This window comes from Odocoileus virginianus, chromosome 1, assembly GCF_023699985.2.
Source record: "Odocoileus virginianus isolate 20LAN1187 ecotype Illinois chromosome 1, Ovbor_1.2, whole genome shotgun sequence".
NCBI classification, from domain to species: Eukaryota; Metazoa; Chordata; class Mammalia; order Artiodactyla; family Cervidae; genus Odocoileus; species Odocoileus virginianus.
In genome coordinates this window covers 14,496,555-14,518,514 of record NC_069674.1, presented here as the reverse complement: position 1 = coordinate 14,518,514, position 21,960 = coordinate 14,496,555, and the positions used below count along the sequence as shown (strand labels likewise).

At 49.9% G+C, this 21,960-nt stretch overlaps 1 protein-coding gene across 3 annotated transcripts in view; it reads right to left on the bottom strand.

Annotated features, from left to right (window-relative positions):
* Positions 1–11,164, bottom strand: part of DENND2A (DENN domain containing 2A) — a 101,950-nt gene extending 90,786 nt beyond the window's left edge. Inside the window, exon 1 of one of the 3 annotated variants that reach the window (XM_070464892.1) lies at positions 10,911–11,164. The gene's annotated coding sequence lies outside the window, so the exon portion shown is untranslated. The remainder of the gene's footprint in view (positions 1–10,910) is intronic. The other 2 variants (XM_070464891.1, XM_020899409.2) reach the window with 2 other exon arrangements.
* Positions 11,165–21,960: the final 10,796 nt, after the last annotated feature.

Here is a 21,960-nt window from a genome sequence, read left to right as displayed (position 1 = left end):
GCCCCGAAGCCAGAAGTGAAAGTTAGGAGGAACCCACGCCATTAGCACGGCCTGCTTGCCCGGACTCCCCTCCCCTCCCACCCTGTTTTCTGGCTCCTTGTAAGCTGAGGCTCCATTTCTGTTTGTTTACTATCTATGCTTGGTGTTTTGTACTCAGAAGTTGTGTAATGCCTGGGAATGTGCTCTGTTTTATTTAGCTAAGTTTTGAGATATGGGCAATTTTTATTTAACTAATCTGAGCCAGCATGGATGGGTTTGAAATTAATCCACAAGATCAACCAAGGAGCTGAGCGCATGAGGTGCTGCTGGGAAATACACATGTGTAGGAATGGTCCCCGCCCTAGAGCTAGGGATAAAAGATGCAAACCCAATCAACCAATGGCAATGAAAGATTACAGCTGCTCAACACCAAAAGATTAGTTTAAAAGTCCAGGGGATGCCTGACAATATGTTTAACAAAAGCCGCAATGTGAGAGGGGTTTAGGGACTAAATTCAAACCACAGTGGTAAATGTTATGAAAGAAATGTAACTGGAGGAATTTAGAAGTGGGCAGGCAATGAGAGTCAGAGGGGTCATGGACTGCTTCAGAGAAGACATAGAATCTGGTGGCCCTTTGGACTAGTTGGGAGAGTCGTTCAGGTGAGGCAAGAGCATGAAGAGAAGGGGACAGTATGTCCTGCCCTGGACGCAGGACTGATGGTGGGACGGCCGCTCTGGGACATGTGATGGGGAAACACGGAGAGGAGGATGGAAGATCTGGCAGATGAGACTTGGAGACATTCTGGAATCAGAAAGTGGAGGTAAGATTTGCTCTCCACAGACTATAAACAGGATCCATGATAGAAGGGGCTTCCCAGGAGGCTCAGTGGTCAAGAATCTGCTTGCCAATGCAGGAGATGTGGGTTCAATCCCTGGGTGGGGAAGAGCCCCTGGAGTAGGAAATGTCAACCCACTCCAGTATTCTTGCCTGGAGAATCCCATGGGCAGAGCAGCCTAGAAGGCTGCAGTCCACAGGGTCACACAGAGTCAGACACAACTGAGTGACTGAGCAGGCATGCGCATGGTGGGAGATATGAACTGATATATTCAAGAGGAACATATAGAGCAAGCAGTCAGAGATAGAGACCTAAGAGTCTGGAGAGAGAACAACCCTGGGCGGGGGTGGAGAAGAACTGCGGACACAGCCGAAGAACCAGTGAGCGTGGACAAGCTCTCCCCGGGGGGAAAGTGAAGCCAAAGAAGAGAGTGAGGAATGGAGGTGTGGGCGTGACTCTCTCTTGATTGAGCTCTTTACGATGTTTCTTCATCTGGGTCTTCCAACTGGACAGAGAGGTTTGATGGCAGAACACCTGCCTTGGACTTCTTTTTATTCTTCCACAGTGTCTATCTAGACCAGATCTTGGTGTATTATGGGTGCTTGTTGAATGAGAAGAAAAGGAATCAGTGAAGGAGATCGGCTCCATAGACAATTAGCATAACCCAGATGGTGTGGTGTCTCAGGGGAGGAGGCATTATTCAAAATGCTTCACAAAGGTGGGGCTCGGGCCCCGGCCAATCGCCAGTGCCTTACTGTTGACCCTTTCATGGCTGGCTCTGGCCATGGGGGGGGGGGGTCCCAGAACGGTGGGACACCAGGAGTGACTATTCAGAGAAGCGTTTTCAGCCTTTTGACAAGCGGTGCAGACATGTCACCATAGCAATGTTATATTGACCGTGACCTGGGTCAGGTGAGTCATGTATGTTAGGAAGCTCAGAAACCGGGAACAGTGAACTAGCTGTACAGTGGCCGCACCATCAGTAACAGGATGAAGTCTCCACAGACAGTCGGGGATGGAGGCCAGATCTCAGAGACGTGAGGAGGAGCTTGTGGTCCTGCCCTGGGGGCTCAGGCAGGTGTTCTGTCTCCCCATCCTGAAAGCAGCCTTCTTCCTCTCTTGTTCTCCAGTCAACAGCCAGCCTGAACCTGGGCTGTGTATGTGTCTAGAAGCACTCTGACTCTTCCCTGTCACTCTTCCCTCTGTCCCAGGTCAAGGATCTTGGATTCCCTGAGTGCAGGTGAAAGGAGAGCTGGTACAGGAACCTCTCTTGACTCTGCCTCTGTGGTGCCAGAATCACCAAGTCTCATCACTTGGGGAAGCATCAAGGAGCCCCTCCTCTCTGATGTTTTTCTACCCTGTTAGATGCATCAGTTCAGCTGCTGGGTAAACAGAGCACTGGTCCCTGTTTGATGTCCTGGGAGCTGTGTGTGTTTATTGATTGTCACAGACACAGATGATGAAACGGACCAGATGGAAAGGGATGTCAGGCGGCCGGGGATTTGTATGTGGGGTTGGCTGGCCACACACTTCATTTCACATCTAAACGACTCCCACCTGCAGCTCAGAGCAGCGAGTGGAGAAACCCCACTGGGCCTGCAGCGAGCTAGAGGCACGGCCCTGGGAGAGGCCCGGCGCCCCGCATGTGCTCCGGTGGTCCGTGTCTCCCCGGCCGCCGCCCTGACCAAGTCCGTGCCTGAGACACCGGTCCCACTCCAGCTGCAGGCATGCAGCTTCTACGTCTCGGGCTGCCCCAGCGCTCCTGCCCAGTGACCGCATCAGGGCTCTGTGGTTTCTCCCCCAGTAAACTTCTCTCCTGACCATGCGAGGCCAGTTTTAATCCTGATTTGGGGCACAGTTTCCCACAAGTACCTCTGCTCAGTCATCTGGGAGGTGGAGTCTGTATTTCCCAGGGACGTGGGAAGCACACATAAAATTATAGAATGTTCTGCTTTAATGGTTCCAATCTGCTGGGAAAAGGCAGCTGTATTTTCTTCCACAGTGAGCTGTGGGCAGTAGGGACAGTGGTACCCATCTCCTCTGCCTCGTTTAGTGGGAAGGAGATGACACGCAGCACTGGGTGAGCCACCAGACCCCTCCTCCTTCCCTGCACTCAGGTCTCTACTCTAGGGGGGAGTTAAGAAAAGTTGGGGGGCAGAGGGATGACACGAAATCATGTCCCTGGGTCGGTACACTTAGACCTGCCGGAAGAATGGCTGGGCATGTCCAGCCCTTCACCAGGTGGCAGTTTGCAGGGATGGTCCCAGGACAGGCTGGCTGGCTGTATAGCAATTAACAATTTATTTTTTTGTCTGTTTGTTAATGGAAAAATAGCAAGAAACAAGTAGAAAACAATATATACCAACCCAGCCAATGTGGTAGATCATATCCTTAGATAGTACTAATTTTACTATAAGAATTATTTTTATATTTAAAATTTGATACTGTCCTTTTCCCTTTCAAGTAAATACTTTCATGAGTACTTTAAGAAAAAATGGAGAGGTATGTTTAAATAAAACATACAAACAAACAATTTATCTTTAGTGCTCCTTTTTTACTTTCCAAGTGTCCCACTTTGTATATATAGTTACCCTATCTGTTGTACAAAGTGGATTTGCAGAGAACTTAGGGCTAAATCAAGTCCAACCCTTATGACATAAACAGACAGGATTAAAATGCAGAGACATCACTATGCCAACAAAGGTCCATATAGTTAAAGCTATGTTTTTTTCCAGTGGTCATGTATGGATGTGAAAGTTGGGCCATAAAGAAGGCTGAGCACCAAAGAACTGATGCTTTCAAACTGTGGTGTTGGAGAAGACTCTTGAGAGTCTCCTAGACTACAAGGAGATCAAACCAGTCAATCCTAAAGGAAATCAACCCTGAATATTCATTGGAAGGACCGATGCTGAAGCTCCAACACTTCGACCCACTGGTAAAGACCCTGATGCTGGGAAAGATTGAGGGCAGGAGGAGAAGGGGGTGGCAGAGGATGAGATGGTTGGATGGCATCACTGACTCAGTGGACGTGAATTTGAGCAAATTCCAGGAGACAGTGAAGGACACGGGGACCTGGTGTGCTGCAGTCCATGGGGTCACAAAGAATCAGACACGACTAGTGACTGAACAACAACAACGTGATGGAGAAAGAGGAAGACACCTTGAATTATTTCCCTGGGCTGGCTCTTATGTGTAACCCACTCTGCTCATTCTAGGTTTCAGCCTACACAATTATATGAACTCGTGGCTATATGAGATCAAGATTTTTAGAACACAAACCAACAGCAAGAGAGAATATTGGGATAATTTGTTGGATGATGAGCTATAAACCATAGAAAAATTCTTAGAAACTCTAGTTTTAATATGTTGCCTTGAAAAATTTAACACAACTCAAGATAATAGATTGCCTCTATGAATGTACACAATTTCTAACTTAAATAGAAATTCATAGTAAATTCAGTGGGGAACGAGGGTGAGAGAGGTAATACTATTTTATAATTTTTGAAAAACTGAGTATCAAAATCCCATTTTATACATATACACAATGGAATATTACTCAGCCATAAAAAGGAATGCATTTGAGTCATTTCTAATGAGGTGGATGAACCTAGAGCCTATTATGCAGAGTGAAGTAAGACACAGAGATAAAAATAAATATCATAAACTAATGCACATACATGGAATCTAGAAAGATGGTACCGAAGAATTTATCTGCAGGGCAGCAATGGAGAAACAGACATAGAGAACAGACCTATTGACACAGGGAGAGAGGAGGAGAGGGTGAGATGTATGGGAAGAGTAACATGGAAACATATATTATCATATGTAAAATAGACAACCAATGGGAATTTGCTGTATGTTTCAGGGAACACAAACAGGGGTTCTGTATCAACCTAGAGGGGTGGGATGGGGAGGGAGATGGGAGGGAGGTTCAAGAGGGAAGGGACATATGTATGCCTATGGCTGATTCATGTGGATGTTTGATAGAAAACACACAATTCTGTAAAGCAATTATCCTTCAATTAAAAAATAAACTGGGCTTCCCTGGTGGCTCAGCTGGTAAAGAACCCACCTGCAATGCGGGAGACCTGGGTTCTACCCCTGGGTTGGGAAGATCCCCTGGAGAAGGGAAAGGCTACCCACTCCAACATTCTGGCCTGGAGAATTCCATGGACTGAAGAGTCCATGGGGTCACAAAGAGTTGGACACGACTGAGTGACTTTCACTTAAAAAATAAATGAATTTTTAAAAAATCTCATTTTATTAAAATATACATCACTGGGCATGGATATATTCAATATATATTTGGCTTTGAAATCTTTTAATTTAGCAATTCCACCTCTGGGAATTTATATACAGAAATGTTGGAACAAGTGCTGGAGAGTGTTCACAGTGGCTAAAATCAGAAGCAACTAATTACTCATCAATAGACAATGTGTTAAAGAAATCCATACAAAACAAATGTGTTAAAGTCAATTCATACAAAAGATGACTAACTAGGTAGCTGTCAGAAAGGAGAGGACTAGGTTATGTCCTACATGGAATTATTCTCACATAATACTGTTCAGTTATTCCACTTTTGTAGCAAACAAACAAACATAATATATTACATGTAAAGAAAAGAAGTCTAAGGGGATTTAATATACATACCAAACAGTGATCACCTCTGAGGAGGGAGTAAGTATGGGGAAATTTTTCACTGTGTTCTTTCTGTTGTTGTTCAGTTGCTAAGTCATGTCCAGCTCTTTGCAACCCCATGGACACCAGCTGTCCTTTTATGTATTGCTTGGGGCTTCCCTGGGGCCTCAGCTGATAAACAATCCACCTGCAATGCAGGAGACCTGCGTTCGATCCCTGGGTGGGGAAGATCTCCTAGAGAAGGAAATGGCAACCCACTTCAATATTCTTGCCTGGGAAATCCCATGGACAGAAGACCCTTGCAGGCTTTAGTCCATGGTGTCCCAAAGAGTCAGACACGACTGAGCGACTAGCACTTAAATGTTTTTTAATAAGGATAGTTTTTATAGTTTACACATAAATACATACATGTGTATATAAAAGTAATCTTAAAGTTTTACTTCTTTAAAAAAAAAAAATTTGGCCACACCGTGTGGCAGGCAGGATCCCAATTCCCTGACCAGGGATCCAACCCATGCCCCCTTGCATTGGAAGCACAGAGTCCCAACCACTGGACCCTCAGGGAAATCCTCAATCTGAAAGTTTTAAAGTGCACTTTTAAAGAAAATGAAAAAGGAAATGTGTTTGCAACTCTGCTTGAACTGGTCTGACAGCCCTCCTGATAAGATACACAAGCTCTCAGAAAGCGTGGGTACCATGGAAGACATGTCACGGTCATGGCTTCCTGTCCTGTCCCCACTCTCCAGGTCCATCCTGCCCTCCTCTCCTGATGAAGGGAAGCATGAATCCTCAGGCTCCCCAATACAATACAGATCCTCTTCCCTAAGCTCGCTGCAAGAGCGACTCATTCCTTCCTTCCCTAAGGCTGGGGGGGGGGGGGGGGTGGCAGGTTTGGGGCAACCATAACCTGACTGTTAGTAGTTCAGCCAGTTGAAAAACGGGGTCTCAGGTTCATCCCTCTTTCAGCTGACCATGGGCCAAGGATGAATGTGTCAAAGGGAAGCCAATTCTGGGCTCTTGTTGGCAAAGGGTTCAACTTCCAGGCAAACTGAGCTGGGATTAATTTTTCCCCAAATCAGACAATGATTTTAACACGATGGTCAAGGATGGTCTGACTCTGGCTTCCCTTCTTTTGGGGCCAAATGTAGAGAACTGAGTCAAAGAGCTGAGTCAATCATTCACTCCCTCCCATCACTGACTCGCCTCCCGTCATTAAAGGGGCAGTTGTGTCTGAGTCCCTCAGCTGGGCGGCCAGTCCACTGTGGCAGCTTTCTGGTTCTGGCGGAGGAAGAAGGGACCACGCCTGGGACACAGGAGACGGCATGACACAAGGCCCAAGCAGGGGTCTTTGTCATTCTTGAGTAACTGTCAGACATTCCATGGACCCTCAGGAAGCAAAATAAAGGGGGTATGTTCCAGAGAGCGTGGGGGAGGCTGAGTCAACTTTGGCCACAGCCAAAGAAGCAATTGCCTGCAAGCTATACTTGAGGGTTTGGGGGAAAACCATTAAGCCTCAAAATACTACTCCTATTATCCTATCACAGTTACTGAAATTCAGCTCTTAGAGATTCCTTCCTTTTGACTGAGACTTTATGCATGTTAAATGGCAAGCTACTTCTCCCAGCTTCTTTCCAATCTAGAAGACAGAGGTTGGAGAACACATATATCAGGAGGGAAGTAGAAAGAATCCACAGCTTAGAGGCTCAGAAATCAAGACAGAGAGACCTATATGGGTTCCAGGCAGAGAGAGAAAGGTGCCAAGGCTTCTCAGTTTGGCTAAGGTGAGGCACTGCATCCAATAGCATTAGACCAAGCAGACCTAACTGTAGAAGGCCTGTGATTATGCTTTCAGACTTTTTGTTAAAAAGTGCTTTACACACATACACATACTAGCCTTCTTACCTGTATCTTTTCAAGGCGCCTTTAGATCTTGATGGTGAAGGCTGACTAGCCAGCTGATTTCATTATAAGCAACAGGCTTCCACATTTTAAATTCTACAAGGTCTTTGCTTTTGGACTCTGTGATTTCAGTCCCCGCTGGTGACAAGCCATCTAGATGACGGCTAAAAGCAACCTCACTCAACCATGGAAGTACCTTAAAATCACCTGGGACCTTTTAAAAATACTGATACCCAGGGCCTGTTCTTAGAAATTTTGATTTACTTGGTCTGGGGCGGGGCCCGGGCATCAGTTGTTTAAAAAACACCTCCCCTCAGCATTTAAGCATGTATTCTAATGTGTACCCTGAGTTTAAAATGCTAAGAATTGTGATGGGAGGGCAGATGGGGTAGATTATCATTACCCCGTCATTAAATTACCTACTCAACTTAAGACTTCTACAGTGGGCAAGAAGTGCTTTAAACTTTGGAGGGCACGTTAAGAATGCATTGACAGAGATTCTGCAGATTCACCCTTCTGCAGAAACCAACAGGAAGGGCCTGGCCAGATGAGCGGCTGAGTGCAGAACCACCCAGCTCGCACCCCCTGTCCTTCTGCAGCATTCCTTATGTTGCAGTGAAGTTTTCCTGCCCTCCCTGACCTCAGCAGAGTGGATCGCTGGTGTCTTGAGCCCCACCCTTTCCCCCACCCCTAGGAGCGGCCTTAACATTAGGTCGGAGGGCACAAAGGCCTGGACAACTGGGGGAACTGGACTTGCCCAGCTGAATGGAATCCTCAAATGCTCTGCTTCTCTTTGGTCAGGATTTCCGATGCCAATCTTCCCAACGCTCTGCCTTACCAGGTTCCTTATCCAGACCAGTCTCAGCCCACCTGCCTATGGGCTATACCAGGATTTTCCTGCTTCCCCCTTCATGGTTGGGCACTGGGATGCTGTGCTTGCTACATTCATCGGAGTAGGTATCAGCTCTTCCTCCATTTGAGAGCCCACGGCTCCTCCATAGGATCCCCTGGGCCCACACTGCCCTACATCGCCACTGCCCACAGGCCTGAGCCGCATCGCCCCCCCCCTCCCGAGAAATGCAGTATGTCCTCAAGTCATAACAGGAAGATGGTACAGGAAAATGGTCATGTGGAGATTTATCTCCCCATCTTTTGTAACACTGACAGTGAAGTTTTTTTTTTTTTCTATGTTACTCTTTAGTCTTTACACAAACTTCCACATGACAAATTCCCAGTTGAGTTCAATTCCAGGAAAAAATTTGTCCTGAAAATGAATTTGTATGCTTTCTCTTGTCCAAAATCCCAAACTGTGCAATCCAGAGTATTTTTGTTTGTCTCTAAGCTGCCAGAGAATTCCGAGCCAAATTCATTGTCCAAGTGTTGTAATCTGCTAAATTCAGGCCATTCAAAATCTCCATTCCTTTTGCTTTGCTCTGTTTTCTCCTGAGCGTCTCTGCATTTAGTTCTCGTCTAAGTCAGCTGACCCTGTCCCCAAGTCTGCCACCAGGTCCCACCTCTTTATCTCTTAGCTCTTTCCATCCACGTCACCACTGCTGTCACCCTGCGGGTTAGTAACTGCAACTTGGGTGCTACGAGGCCTCTGTCTCCTCCTCTCTGAGCCTCCACCCAGTAAGCAGAGGGAACCTTCTAGAATACAGAGTGATCTCGTGGCTCCAGCTTCAGGGAGATCCTTCTTCCCTCTGGGAATTACAACCATGAATTCTCCCCACACTTGCCTGTTCCTCTCCCCCCAACTTGGTGACACTGCACAGGCTGTTCCCTCAGCCTGAAACAACGCTCTCTGCTTTTGCTTTGTTGGCGAAGAGGTTTTCAGGGCTCAGCCTGGCCTTACCTATTCTGTGGGCGTCCCTGCTCTGGGTTCCCCGAGCACACAGCACTCACGGCGAGGCCAGATGCCAGGTGGATTTAGTTTTTTGTCTGACTAGCCAGCTAGGATGGTAAGTGCCTGGAAGGAAGGCAGATACCTTATTCCCTTAGACTACAGTTGTTAAGTGAATGAATACACGACACAGGGAAAGCGAAAAGAAGGGAAAGCATTTGTCACTCAGTCGTGTCCATGGACTCAGTGACCCCATGGACTGGAGCCCCCCAGGCTCCTCTGTCCATGGGATTTCCCAGGCAAGAATACTGGAATGGGTAGCCACTCCCTTCTCTCAGGGATCTTCCCGACCCAGGGCTTGAACCCAGCTCTCCCACGTTGCAGGTAGATTCTTTACCATCTGAGGCACCAGAGAAGCAGGGTTCAAATCTTCCAGAATGAAAGGACTGAAAGAAGGCCAGCCTTTTCACTGCCTTTCCTAAGAACAGTTACTCTTTGCCCTTGACTTCTTGTAGAGTTCTGCTCATTGTAGCCAGCCCACCCCAAAGAAGCTTCTCCTTCACTCCTCAGGTGTGTTTGTTCCTTGATGACTGGCAAGCAGAAAGGATATTGTTCTTTTCTCTTAGGTAGTAACCACCACAGGTGTAAGTTTAATAACAAAATTACTGTAGCGCCTGTTACAACTCTGGGGCCATTATTACTATGGGACACCTAGAACCTTAGAGACGTCATAGTCCACAAGCATATCTCAACACCAGCTAAAAGTCCTCTGGCTCCTTCCCCCAACTTGCTGTTTTAGTCGTTCGGGTCTGTCTGACTCTGTGACCGCATGGACCGTGGCCCGCCAGGCTCCTCTGTCCATGGGATTTCCCCGGCAAGAATACTGCAATAGGTTGCCATTTCCTTCTCCAGGGGATCTTCCCCACCCAGGGATCGAACCCAAGCCTCCTGCATTGGCAGGCGGATTCCTTACCACTGAGCCATTGGGAAGCAGCTGGTTAAAAACAAAGCCGGTGCCCTTCCCCTGCCCCAATCTCTGCTCCTGGAGGGCAACGTCCAGATTCCCTGCCCGATGCCCTCCAGGACAGGATTCCTCCGCTGAGGTCCAGCTCTCTAATGTGGTTTGAATCCAGTTCCCTGTGACCCTCCTAAATATTCTTCTATTCGGTGTTAAGAGACTCCCCCTGGATTCCATCTGCTGCCAACCCCATCCTGAGGGCGAAAGCGGGAGAAATAAGATCATGCAATCATCTTCACCTTTCTGCTTTCTCAACACTGCAAAAAGTCTGACCACGGTGGGGGGGCGGGGGTTAGGTCCGGCTGCTCAGCTTTTCTCGGTTCTTGCTAAACACACACACACACTCACGTCCCTGGGACTCAGCTCGGCGGAGGGCGGGGGCTCTGCCCGGTTTCTGCTGGTTTCCTGGGCGCGGGACCACGGCCTCGCGAGCTCCGGGAAAGACGTCCGGACAACACTTTGCTCTAGTCCCGCAGATCGGGCTGGAGCGCCTCGGTCCCCACGTCCGCAAGCGGGAAACCCCATCTTTGGTCTGCAAAGAGCCACTTCACGGCTCCGGGTCGAGGCAGCTCCGGCCGTCGTCTTTCTCCCCCTACTAAAACCCCTGCACCACGCGTCCCCTCCTCGATCGCCCCCTCCCCGCGCGTCCCCTCCTCGGTCCCCCCGCGTCCCCTCCAGCGTCCCCCGGCCCGGCCCTACCTCCTGGCTGGCCGCGGCTTCGCGGGCTCCGAGGCGCGGCTCGGGGGCGCTCAGGCGGGCGGGGGCGGCGCGCGGCGGGGGCCCGGGGCGCCATGGCCCGCAGTCCCCCGCGCTCTTGTCGGCCGGGCCTCTCCCCGCGCCCCGCGCTCGCGTGCCCGCCGCCTGGCCGCCTCTGTGGGCGAGTGGAGGGCGGCCCCTTCCTCTGGCGGCGGCGGCTCTGAGCCGGGCCGCCCCCCGCCCGCCGGCGCTCGGTGAGCTCACCCGCAGCTGGCGGGCGCCCGGCCCGTTGCCACGGCAACGCCTCTCCAAGGGCAGCGCGGACCCTAGAGCGGCTCCCGTAAACAGGACCTTCTGCCGGACTCTTCCCCTCGCCCTTTTTTTGGGGGTGGGGGTGGGGAGATGGCGGCTTAACCCTTTCTTTGCTGGAGACCACCGAGTGGCCAGCTGCGTCTCCACCCGGCCGGGGGGTTTATTCGAGCTCAGCGCTCAGCGCTCAGCGGGGCTCTGAGCCCTTGAGACAGATGCTGCGGAGTGGTCGCGACCCTCCCTGCCCTCAGCTCACTCCAGTCGTTGTAACGCGTTGGTGGGAGCGCCGACCGGGGTTCGGGCTCAGGACTGGGGGTGGGACGCCCGAGGCAAAGAGTCAGCCACCACCCTTGGCTCTGCAGCTCCAAGTCCGTCTGCACCGAGACGCTGACCGAAAAAGCCCAGGGCCCCTGAGCGCGGGGCACGAGCCTCCGAACCGGGCGCGCGTGGGGGGCGGGGAGGGGTGGGTGTCAGGAAAAGCTTCCTAGAGGAAAAGCGACTTTATGGCGCCTGCTGCCACCGCTCGCGGAGGACAAAAGATCAGGGGACAAAGCTTGATCTTTTGATTTTGATTTATAACTGCCAAAGAAGATGTCCACGTGAAAATGCTGTGGGCAGTTGATGCTGCGGGCCATGGCGGGACCGCGGAAAGCTGATGAGCAGAAGAGTTCCCTGCTGGAAGGGAGATGGAGCTGGCAGTGTGCCTTGTGGGTGTGGGGGAAGGCTCCATGCCCATCTGTATCTCCCAGGAAAGTCATTCCTGTCTTCAGTCCACAGGTTCCTAAAAGGCGGGAGACTAAAGCCTAGGCAAGGCGAGAAAAGGGAGAGAGGCTTAGCCTATGAATTCAGAGAAGAGGTGTGCAGGAGAGAGGTGAAGAAAAAATAAAGGGTTGTAGAAAGTGGGGAACATTACAACCGCCCAGGCAGTTCCTACAGAGGACCTGAGGTCTGAGGGGCTTATTCAGATATCACAGTTACAAAGATGGAAAAGCTGTCTCCTCCTTTGCTGAGCGGTTTGCTCATTCTACAAGATCTTTGAAGCTTTTGTAGACTTCCTTAAATCTCCCCAAACTCCACCATACCATACCCATTTCAACTAAACACATTAAACATGCCTGTGTAGCATGTGGAACTTCCTTTATGTGGAACTTCCTTGACCAGGGATCGAACCCAGGCCCCTTGCAGTGGAAGTGTGGAGTCTTAACCACTGGACTACCAGGGAAGTCCTAAACATGGTTAACTTTCTGAATACAAATTTGCAATGTGTAAGCAGTATTTTTTTTAAGTGTAAGCATTTATTGTTTTGTTTGCTAAAGCATCATTCAGTAAGTTTTCACTTCACAAAAAAAGATCAGAGACTTGGCTTCTTGAGGATTAATGACTCCCCAGTCCTGGGATATCATGAGGCAAACTGGCAAAGTGGAGAAAAGAGCAAATGGAGAACAATTGGCCTGAGAGGTCCCCCAGGGGGCTCCCCCAAACCACTGCACAGAACAGGTCAGTCACCTTCAGGATTGTGGCTTTCAAACCGCCAGTCACATTTCAAGTGGGCAATCAGAGAGGAGGCCAGAGAGGAGCCCCTTATGGTATCCCGTAGATGGCAGGCCCACCACCTTGGTCTGCTCCTTCATGGTTGAATTCTGGCCACTAACTTGTTTTAGAAAATTTCCCCTGCCTTAGCTCATCAGGTCAGACTCTGATGGGCAACGCTGGGGCCTATGTGTTGCAAGTTTCTATCCCTGCCTGCCTGTCACAGCCCCTGACCCCACTGCTCCTCAGGGCTGGCTGCTTGCATCCCCGGGCCATCCCATGGTTGACCCTCATACCATGGCAGGGGCCCTGGCCCTCCTTTCCTGTGTGCTCCCATCCCAGCTGGCTCCCTGGAGCTTTCCCCAGTTTGATGCTCCCCCTGGTCCCTCCCCAGCCCTGGTTCTCCAGCTCCAGGGGGCAGGATAGCCCTCCAAGGGATTGGGGGGTGGGGTGTACCTTAGAACTTGGAAGACCCTCTCAGTAGTCCTCTCTTCCCCCTGGTCTCCCTGACTGTCCTGATATTTTCCCTACATTGGAAAATAGGCCTGGAGTAGGAGGTAGTGCCTTGCCTCAGTCTGGAAAGGTGCTGATGGGAGGAGGGGGGACGGAGTTCATTTTTCTTGAACTTGAATCCTGCTTTCTCCACCTAGAGCAGCCACAAGTTTCAGCAGACCATCTCTTATCCCTGCCCTCCTCTTCCTTCAGCACCCTGTTGAAGAGTACGGCTTCTGGGACACACGGCCAAACTTGGCTCTGGAGCAGGTTGCTTGGCCTCTCTAACTAGCAGCCTCTTCAACTGTGCGCTGGAAATAGCAGTTGTACCCACCGCAGGGTATTGTGGGAATTAAAGCAGATCTTCAGGTAAAGGGTGTAGTACCAGGCCTGGCCCATGGGGGGCACTCTCCCTCAGCTCCTGTTTGTTGTTGGCTGGTGTTCTGTGGCTAAGTGGTGTCCAATTCTTTGCGACCTCACGGACTGCAGCAGCCAGGCTTCTCTGTCCTCCACTATCTCCTGGAGTTTGCTCAAACTCACGTCCATTGAGTCAGTGATGCCATCCAACCATCTCATCCTCTGTTGCCTCCTTCTGTCCTCAATCTTTCCCAGCAGCAGGGTCTTTCCCAGTGAGTCAGCTCTTCACATCAAGTGGCCAGTGTATTGAAGCTTCAACATCAGTCCTTCCAATGAATATTCAGGGTTGATTTCCTTTGGGATTGACTGGCTGGATCTCCTTGTAGTCCCAGGGACTCTCAAGAGTTGTCTGCAACATCACAGTTCAATTCTTCAGTGCTCAGCTTTCTTTATGGTCCAACTCTCACATCTGTAAAACCATAGTTTTGACTATTTGGGCCTTTGTTAGCAAAGTGATGTCTCTGCTTTTTAATACGTGGTCTAGGTTTGTCATAGCTTTTCTTCCAAGGAGCATTTTTTATTTCATGGCTCCGGTCACCATCTACAGTGATTTTGGAGCCCAAGAAAATAAAATCTGTCAGTGCTTCCTCTTTTTCCCCTTCTGTTTGCCATGAAGTGATGGGACCGGATGCCTGTTTGTTATTCTTTTCCTAGTCTCTCATTTCTTTGCGGGAGCATAGTGGCACTCGGGGGTCAAGGAGGGAGGAGGGCAGCAGACCGTGTTTCTTCTCCCCTCTGAGTTTTGAGTTCCCCCCCCTCCACCCCTTATAGGTCCAGGGCCTTCAGCCAGAGCATAGCCATCAACCCAGAGCTGACATCCCCTCAGTATAAGCCAAGTGAAGGAGAACTATGGGACCTGGGGAGGGAGGCTAGTCTGAATAAGATGGGGTGAGAACCTGAGAAGCCGCCTTTGACCATCTACTCTCCCCCAAATTGCTGAATGTCCACTTAAATTCCTTTGAGATGCTAAACACTTCTGAGCAACATCTCTTCAGTTCCAGGCACTTCACCTATGTCAGGGCACCTGATCCATTCCACGCTCCTGGGCAATTAGAGATCATCCCTACCATTTTCTGGGTGGGAAAACCAAGTTCTAAGAGGAGCTGTGTCTTATTCGAGGTCACATGGGTCCCAGCCTTTTTGTCAAACCAGGTTGCCTGAGAGCAAGGGCTCTGCCCTGTGTCAGTCACTCTGGAGGGGGGATTCTGGACAAGCCTTTAAGCCCCGTCCCACTCTGGAAGCCACAGGCATCTCTGACACCCCTCCCTAGAGATAACCCTGCTTGGGTTTGTTGGTGTTGTTTTTTGAAGTTGCTGAGTCATGTGCGACTCTTTGTGACCCCATGGACTATAGCCCACTAGGCTCCTCTGTCCATGAGATTCTCCAGGCAAGACTATTGGAATGGGTAGCCATTTCCTTCTCCAGGGGATCTTCCTGACCCAGAGATCGAACCCAGGTCTCCTGCATTGCAGGCAGATTCTTTACCGTCTGAACCACCAGGGAAGTCTGGTGGGTCACTGTGACCCATTCCTTCCCAACTTCTTGCCAGACAGGAACTTCTCTCTCAGTGCCACTGGCCTGCCAGCAGCATAGTTGAAAGTCATACACAGTGTAGATGATAAATGAGAAGTTTGGTGTTTTTTAAAAATTACTATTATTTTATCTAGAGAGTTGGCATGGATAGGGGAATCGTTTATCTGTGTTCGGGGCCGTCGTGACATTTGGATGAGGTCAAGCAAGGAAGGAGGCTGTCTTCGGGGCAGACAAAGTACACAGCCTCACCTTGACACACCCTTGGTGAGGATTCTCTTTATCCCTCGACCTGAGACCGCGGAGCCATCTGGGCTGGCAGCTGGGCTTCCTCCGTCTTCCACAGGCATCCTACTCCTTGCCTCCCCAGGAAGCCGTCTCCCGCCTGCTGTTCTGGGTCCATGCCACTCTCATCGCATCCGTGGCCCTTTCTCCCCAGCCTGGAGACAGCTGGATGCGAGCTCCTGCCCGGCCCACCACAACCCCTGGCTGCCTCCCTCTGAGGAAATAAAACCAAGTCAAGCATCCCACCCAAACCTCAAACCCAGGCTTGGTTTTTTCTCGGTCTGGGATCAAATGTCATCATGGAGGTATGGGATGGGAGGGGAAGTGTGGGGCTGGGGAAGTGGAGGCCACCCAGGGGAAGGGGTGAGAGCAGCCCAGACCAAGGACCTTGGGCCTCCTATATCGCCCCCTGGCTTCAAGGGACCTGTCTTTTTTGGCGTGCCCCACCCCACCCCCCACACCCCGGTTCATGCTCTCCCGTCCTCTATTTCTTGTGCTAGGGCTGGGAGATTGGAAGCTGTGGGGACCCTGTAGGGGGCGCTGTGGAGTAAGTGGCATTTGTTTATCACTCCGTGGTGGCTCAGTCAGTAAAGAATCTGCCTGCAATGCAGGAGACCTGGGTTCCATCCCTGGGTCAGGAAGATCCCCTGGAGAAGGGAACGGCTACCCTCTCCAGTATTCTTGCTTGGAGAGTCCGATGGACAAAGGAGCCTGGCGAGCTACAGTCCATGGGGTCGCCAAGAGTCGGACATGACAGAAGTGACTAACACACACACACAGGGACCGTGGACATTTGTCAGGATTCCCTTGGGAATCTCAAAGAATCACCAGATTGGCAAATGTCATGATACTCTGTCATTTCTGCATAAGCACCATCTGTTTTACTCCTATGCCGCTAGCTTACTTTGAAGGGTCATTTTTTTTTTTTCCACAGAGAATTAAAGCGTTCCTAACTTTACAAGGATGAGTGTGTCTGACAAAAAGCAGAGAACCGAGTCCCAGAAGGCCTGCACCTCTCACCGTTAGGCAGAGTCTCCAGTGTCAGACTGGTGATGCCCAGTAAAGTCTGTGCTTGTCCTCTTCTCTGTTCCTTTTGGAAGGCCCAGGAGGCTTCAGGGAAAGGAACTGGAGGATGGTGATTGAGATACGCTTTTGGAGGCACGGATTTCTGTGTTTAAGCAGATCCTGGTCTTCCTGGGCACTGTGATTCCAGAACACAGTAGGGCAGTTGGACCGACCCTGGATTGTACTTAAGACACAAGTTTTCGCATCTATTTCCTGACCGACTAGATGATCTCCTCTGACACGAGGGGGAGTCAAGAATCCCCCTCAAACACTTTCATCACAAGACATTAGGATCTGGGCAGCATAGCTCTGGGCTTAAAGCCTGCCAGCTCATCTTCCCTGCTAACACCCACCCAGGCACTGATCGAAGCTTTCAGACCTCCAAATGGTGATGTCACTGTGCTGCCTCTTGGAGGCCACACTTTGGGGGCACACATTTCTGGAAGGCCCTAAAATCTGATCCACTCCCTGTATCTCTCAGGTCAAATAAGATTGAAATCAAAATACTAGCCAGATACAAAAGTGTGAATCAACTATATGTGTGTATGCTAAGTCACTTCAGCTGTGTCCAACTCCTTGCGACCGCGTGGCCCACCAGGCTCCTCTGTCCATGGGATTCTCCAGGCAACAATGCTGCAGTGGTTTGCCATTTCCTACTCCAGGGGATTTTCCCCACCCAGGGATCAAACCCAAGTCTCTTAAGTCTCCTGCATTGGCAGTGGGTTCTTTACCATTAGCAAAGCCAGAGACATAACACTGTAAATCAAGTATACTTTAACTTAAAAAATAAAAGGCAAGTCAGGAGACTTGAAAAAAAAATTTTTTTTTTTATGTGGACCATCTTTTAAAGCCTTTATTGAATTTGTTACAATATTACTTCTGTTTTATGTTTCTTTTTTTCTTTTTTTGGCCATGAGGCTCCCTGACCAGGGGTTGAACCCACAACCCATGCACTGGAAGTCAAAGTCTTAACCACTGGAACACCAGGCAAGTCCCCAAGCCAGGTGACTTCTGACTACCCCAGATAGCAATGTGACCTTGAGCAAGGGGACTTCTGTTTGTGGGTCTCAGGTTCCTGGGGAGATGGGGCCAGATGGCCCTCAGGTCTCTCCCAGCCCCCACCCCCTCAGGTGGGCGGGAAAAGCCCAAAGCAGCTGCCTGTTTTCACCCTCATCCGGCTCTGTCCTGGTTGACTGGGTGGATGCCAGGGAGCGCCGAGGCTTCCCGCAGATCACCTAGGAGGTGGGTTCTAACAGCAGCCTCATTTACCAATGAAGCCACTGCTGAGAAGAGCCAGGTACCTTGCCCAGGGCTCCCATGAATGAGCGCCAGCAGTGTGACCCCAGACAACCCCAGCCTGCCTTTGCTGCCGGGAAGCCAGCAGGAACTGCTGTCAGGAGCTGCTGTTCTCATCTGCCCAGCGTGCAAATGATGAGGTTACAGGAGGATGAGGTTACAGGACCGAGAGCCGCAGAGCTGCAGGTAGCATGGTGGGGCATGTGGGCAGAGCTAGAAGGGGTTTCACAGCCCCTCAGGTAGGAGGGAGGAGACCTGCCCAGACCACTGGACCACTCGGCATCAGCCAAGAGACAGCACTTGTATCAGAGGACTGCAGGACCATGCAGGAAACCAGAAGGTGGGAACCAGGGGAGGAGAAATCTCCTGAGAATAATGGAGACAATTCCACTAAAGAGAAGACAAGAGATAGGGGAAGGGGGCAGGGAGGGCTGACATGAGGGCGGAAGGGATGGAAAACTAGCACGTGGAGGGGCCTCCTCCCTGAGTGTCCTTTTCCAGCATGATTTCTGATATTTCTCCTCTACGTGCTTAGGGAGTAGATGGATGTGGGTGGCCCAGAGCCAGTTTTTTCATGCCAGAGTCCAGCTCTCTGAGGAGCTAATTGCAGGCTAGGGGCACCAACCCGGACCTATGGGTAGGGTGGAGTTGGTGGTTTCTCAAACTTTTTCTTTCCCTGTTACTCCCCTGAGGCTTGTGGAGGGGGAAAAAAAGCAGATTCTACTTTTTCCTAAAGGCATCCTCACGCAGGGAGACTGGTAAGGGGCCCTGGAATCTGCAGGTTTCCAGGCACCCCAGGTGTTTTTAGTGGAGGTGGCTCCCGTCCCCACTGCAGACACACTGGTGAGGACCTGTCCAAGGTGGGGATGAAGTGCGGGCTGCAGCAGGCAGGAGAGGTGTCCATTCCCCGTATTTGTTCTGAAGAAAGTGAGCATGTGTGATGGGTGAGGCGAGCAGGATGCTGAAAGGGTTTTAGCAGAGAACTGTCCTCTTCAAGAAACTAAGCCCAGTGGTCCTTACCTACGGACAACTTTGCTCCCCTAGGGGACACAGTTGGGAAAGGAGAGTGTTTCTGGTATTGAGTGGGTCAAGGCCAGAGGTGCTGTTGAACATCTTGGGACAGCTTCTCCTGTCCTAACCTACAACAAAGAATTATCCTGCCCCAAAGAGAAGAGGTTGTAAAAACCCAAGAGCCACCCAGGTCACCATCCCCAACCCCTCTCCAGGATCTTGAATAAAAACTTGCACTGCATCACATCTGCTGAGGAATGACGTGACGTGGGCGATGCTACAATCACAGTCATTTGGCTCAGGTGAAAAAAATCACTGCAGCCAGGTGCATCTCTGTCTCCCTCCCATTCTTTCCAGCCTGTGCTGCAAGCCAGCAGACGCTTTGGATGCACTTCACAAGCTACTGGTGCCACCTAGTGATACTAGCGTTAACACCAGCAGGGATATTTCCAAGAGCTGGAAACTTGGTTATTAAGGGGTTTACTGCTTACTGCTGTGAAGCTTCTATGGAAATAAACGAAGACCACCCAAATGAGAAGTAGAGGCTATTGATTCAGAACTTTCAAACAGCAAGACAGTCAATTACAATTAATTGTATTTGGCAGAGACTCCAGTACAAGTGGAGAATCAAATGCTAGTGGAAAAGGTTTAGAAAAAAGGTTTAGAGAAAAGGCATCAGGTGCCCTGAGTTGAAAGTTGTTGGCTTTGGGAGGCTGGAGGCCGAAGCATCTTTTGTGACTGGGTTTGGAGAGGTTATTTGGCTTTCTATGGTTGGTTCTGAGTTGGTAGTGGGGGCAAAAATTAGAGAAGCTGCAGTCACTGACTAAGTCCTGAGTATTCTGGGCCCATTGCTATAGAGGCTGTGGATCAGAGTTCTGTTGTCATATATGGTCCAGCCTGTGTCTGTCTGTATATCTAGCCTCTTAATTCAGTAGCCATTCTAAATACAGTCTGTATTGAGACTGTTGTTACTAATCATGAAACATTACATAGAATTATCCATGTGAGAAGCAGCTTGACTGCAAATCAACATCTGTGATTTTCAAAGCCTGCCCTTTCAATTTTTGATTTAGGGTTTATATTTGATATAACGGTTTGATTTTGCTGTCCATGATGTCTTACTGTGTACAACATTGCTCTCCCAAGTGAAATCCACATGGGCCTCAGGGACTCCTCAATTGCACCTGTGTGGGTGACTGTAATTCCTTGAGATGCTGCACCTGTTCCACCATCACCCACCACCTCCTCCATCTACTACCACCTGCAGCTCCATCACCAACCACAAGATCGATGGTTCTCAAACTGTGTTCCCAGGCCCACAGGCGGCAGCATACCAAAACTTGTTAGAACTGCAGATTCCCAGGCTCCACGCCAACCGACAGAATCAGACACTGGGGACAGGGCCAGCCTTCAGGGCGTTCTGATGGATGCTAAAGTTAGACAGCCTCCGCTTCAGGGGAATTTCTAGGATGCCACAAGGGGCTCAAGTCAGATCTTCCACGATGTTGCCTCCGGATCTGTGAAACAACTTTTGTTTATCTAGATAATATAAACGACAATACTTGCTAACATTTAGTGACACCTGGTGTTACACACATCACATACAGTTTTGGCTTTCAAAAGTCTGAGAGGCAGGATCTGTTTATACCTCCATCTGACAGGCGAGGAAGAGAGGCTCCAAAAGGCGAGGTACCTTGTCCCTAACATTATACAGGTTACACAGAACTGAAAACAGGCTTATCTGGCTCCAGAATGTTGCTCTTAACTGTTAAAGACACCAATTGCTGGACTTCCCTGGCGGCCCACTGGTTAAGACTCCATGCTTCCAGTGCAGAGGACATGGCTCTATCTCTGGTCTGGGAACTAAGGCCCCATATGCTACATGGAGAGGTCAAGAAAGAAAGAAATAATCAAACAAAAAAGATGCTAATTGCCACATGGATGGAAGTCTAGAGAATTTGTATAGCTCTAGTCAGAGTCCCCGCCCCAATTTGCCTGAAGTCAAACAGAGGCCCAGACAGACCGTGTGAGGTCATGTGGTTACCTCTTTTATCTTGGGGGAGGGGGAATCAAAAATTATTTTCTTTATCCTTCCGCCAAACTAATTTCCATCTACAGTTATTTTTTAAGGTAAAAAGCAGTGAGTCAACTGAAGGGCTGTGGCCTTGGCTAGGCCATGGTCACACTGTGACACTCGACTGAGACCCTGGGCCGTGTGGGGATGAGCGGGACTGGACCCGGCTCAGGGAAGCGTCTCCAGGAAGGCTCTGTGGCACCACGCCCTCTGCTGGTAGACAGGCTCAAGGTCAGTGTAGTTGCCATAACAGGAATCTTCAACAATGAGTTGTTTTGGGGATCATAGCTCCCAGGTCAATTCAGTTCAGTCACTTAGTTGTGTCCAACTCTTTGCGATCCCATGGACTGCAGCACACCAGGCCTCCCTATCCATGTCACCAGCTCCTGGAGTTTACTCAAACTCATGTCCATCAAGTCGGTGATGCCATCCAACCATCTCATCCTCTGTTGTCCCCTTCTCCTCCCGCCTTCTATCTTTCCCAGCATGAGGGTCTCCTCCAATGTGTCAGTTCTTTGCATCAGATGGCCAAAGTATTGGAGTTTCAGCTCCCAAGCAGTTTGGTTTTTGCTCTATTTTTAATTTGATTGATTTTTCTATTCAAAGGTCTTAGGTCACCTTCATCCATACATACTATATAATGAAAAGCTGTGAACTCTTTTTGGTAACCCAGACATAAACAGCACTGACTGGGTCACCTGTTCTGCCATCTTCCCTCCTGCCTAGAGGCCCCCACTTATGTGGTTACCTCTTAATTAGGGGGCTAGAACCTAGGGCCTGTGGTTTCAAATTAAGTCCTCAATAAGCCCTTTGGTGAATTAAAGGCACATAAGAATACTCTACTCCTTTGGGACAAGAGTGGATCCATAAACCAGAGGAAGCTTGTTGTTCAGTTGCTCAGTTGTGTCCAACTCTGTGACCCCATGGACTGCAGCACGCCAGGCTTCCCTGCCCATCACCAACTCCTGGAGCTTACTCAAACTCATGTCCATCAAGTTGGTGATGCCACCCAACCATCTCATCCTCTGTCGTCCCCTTCTCCTC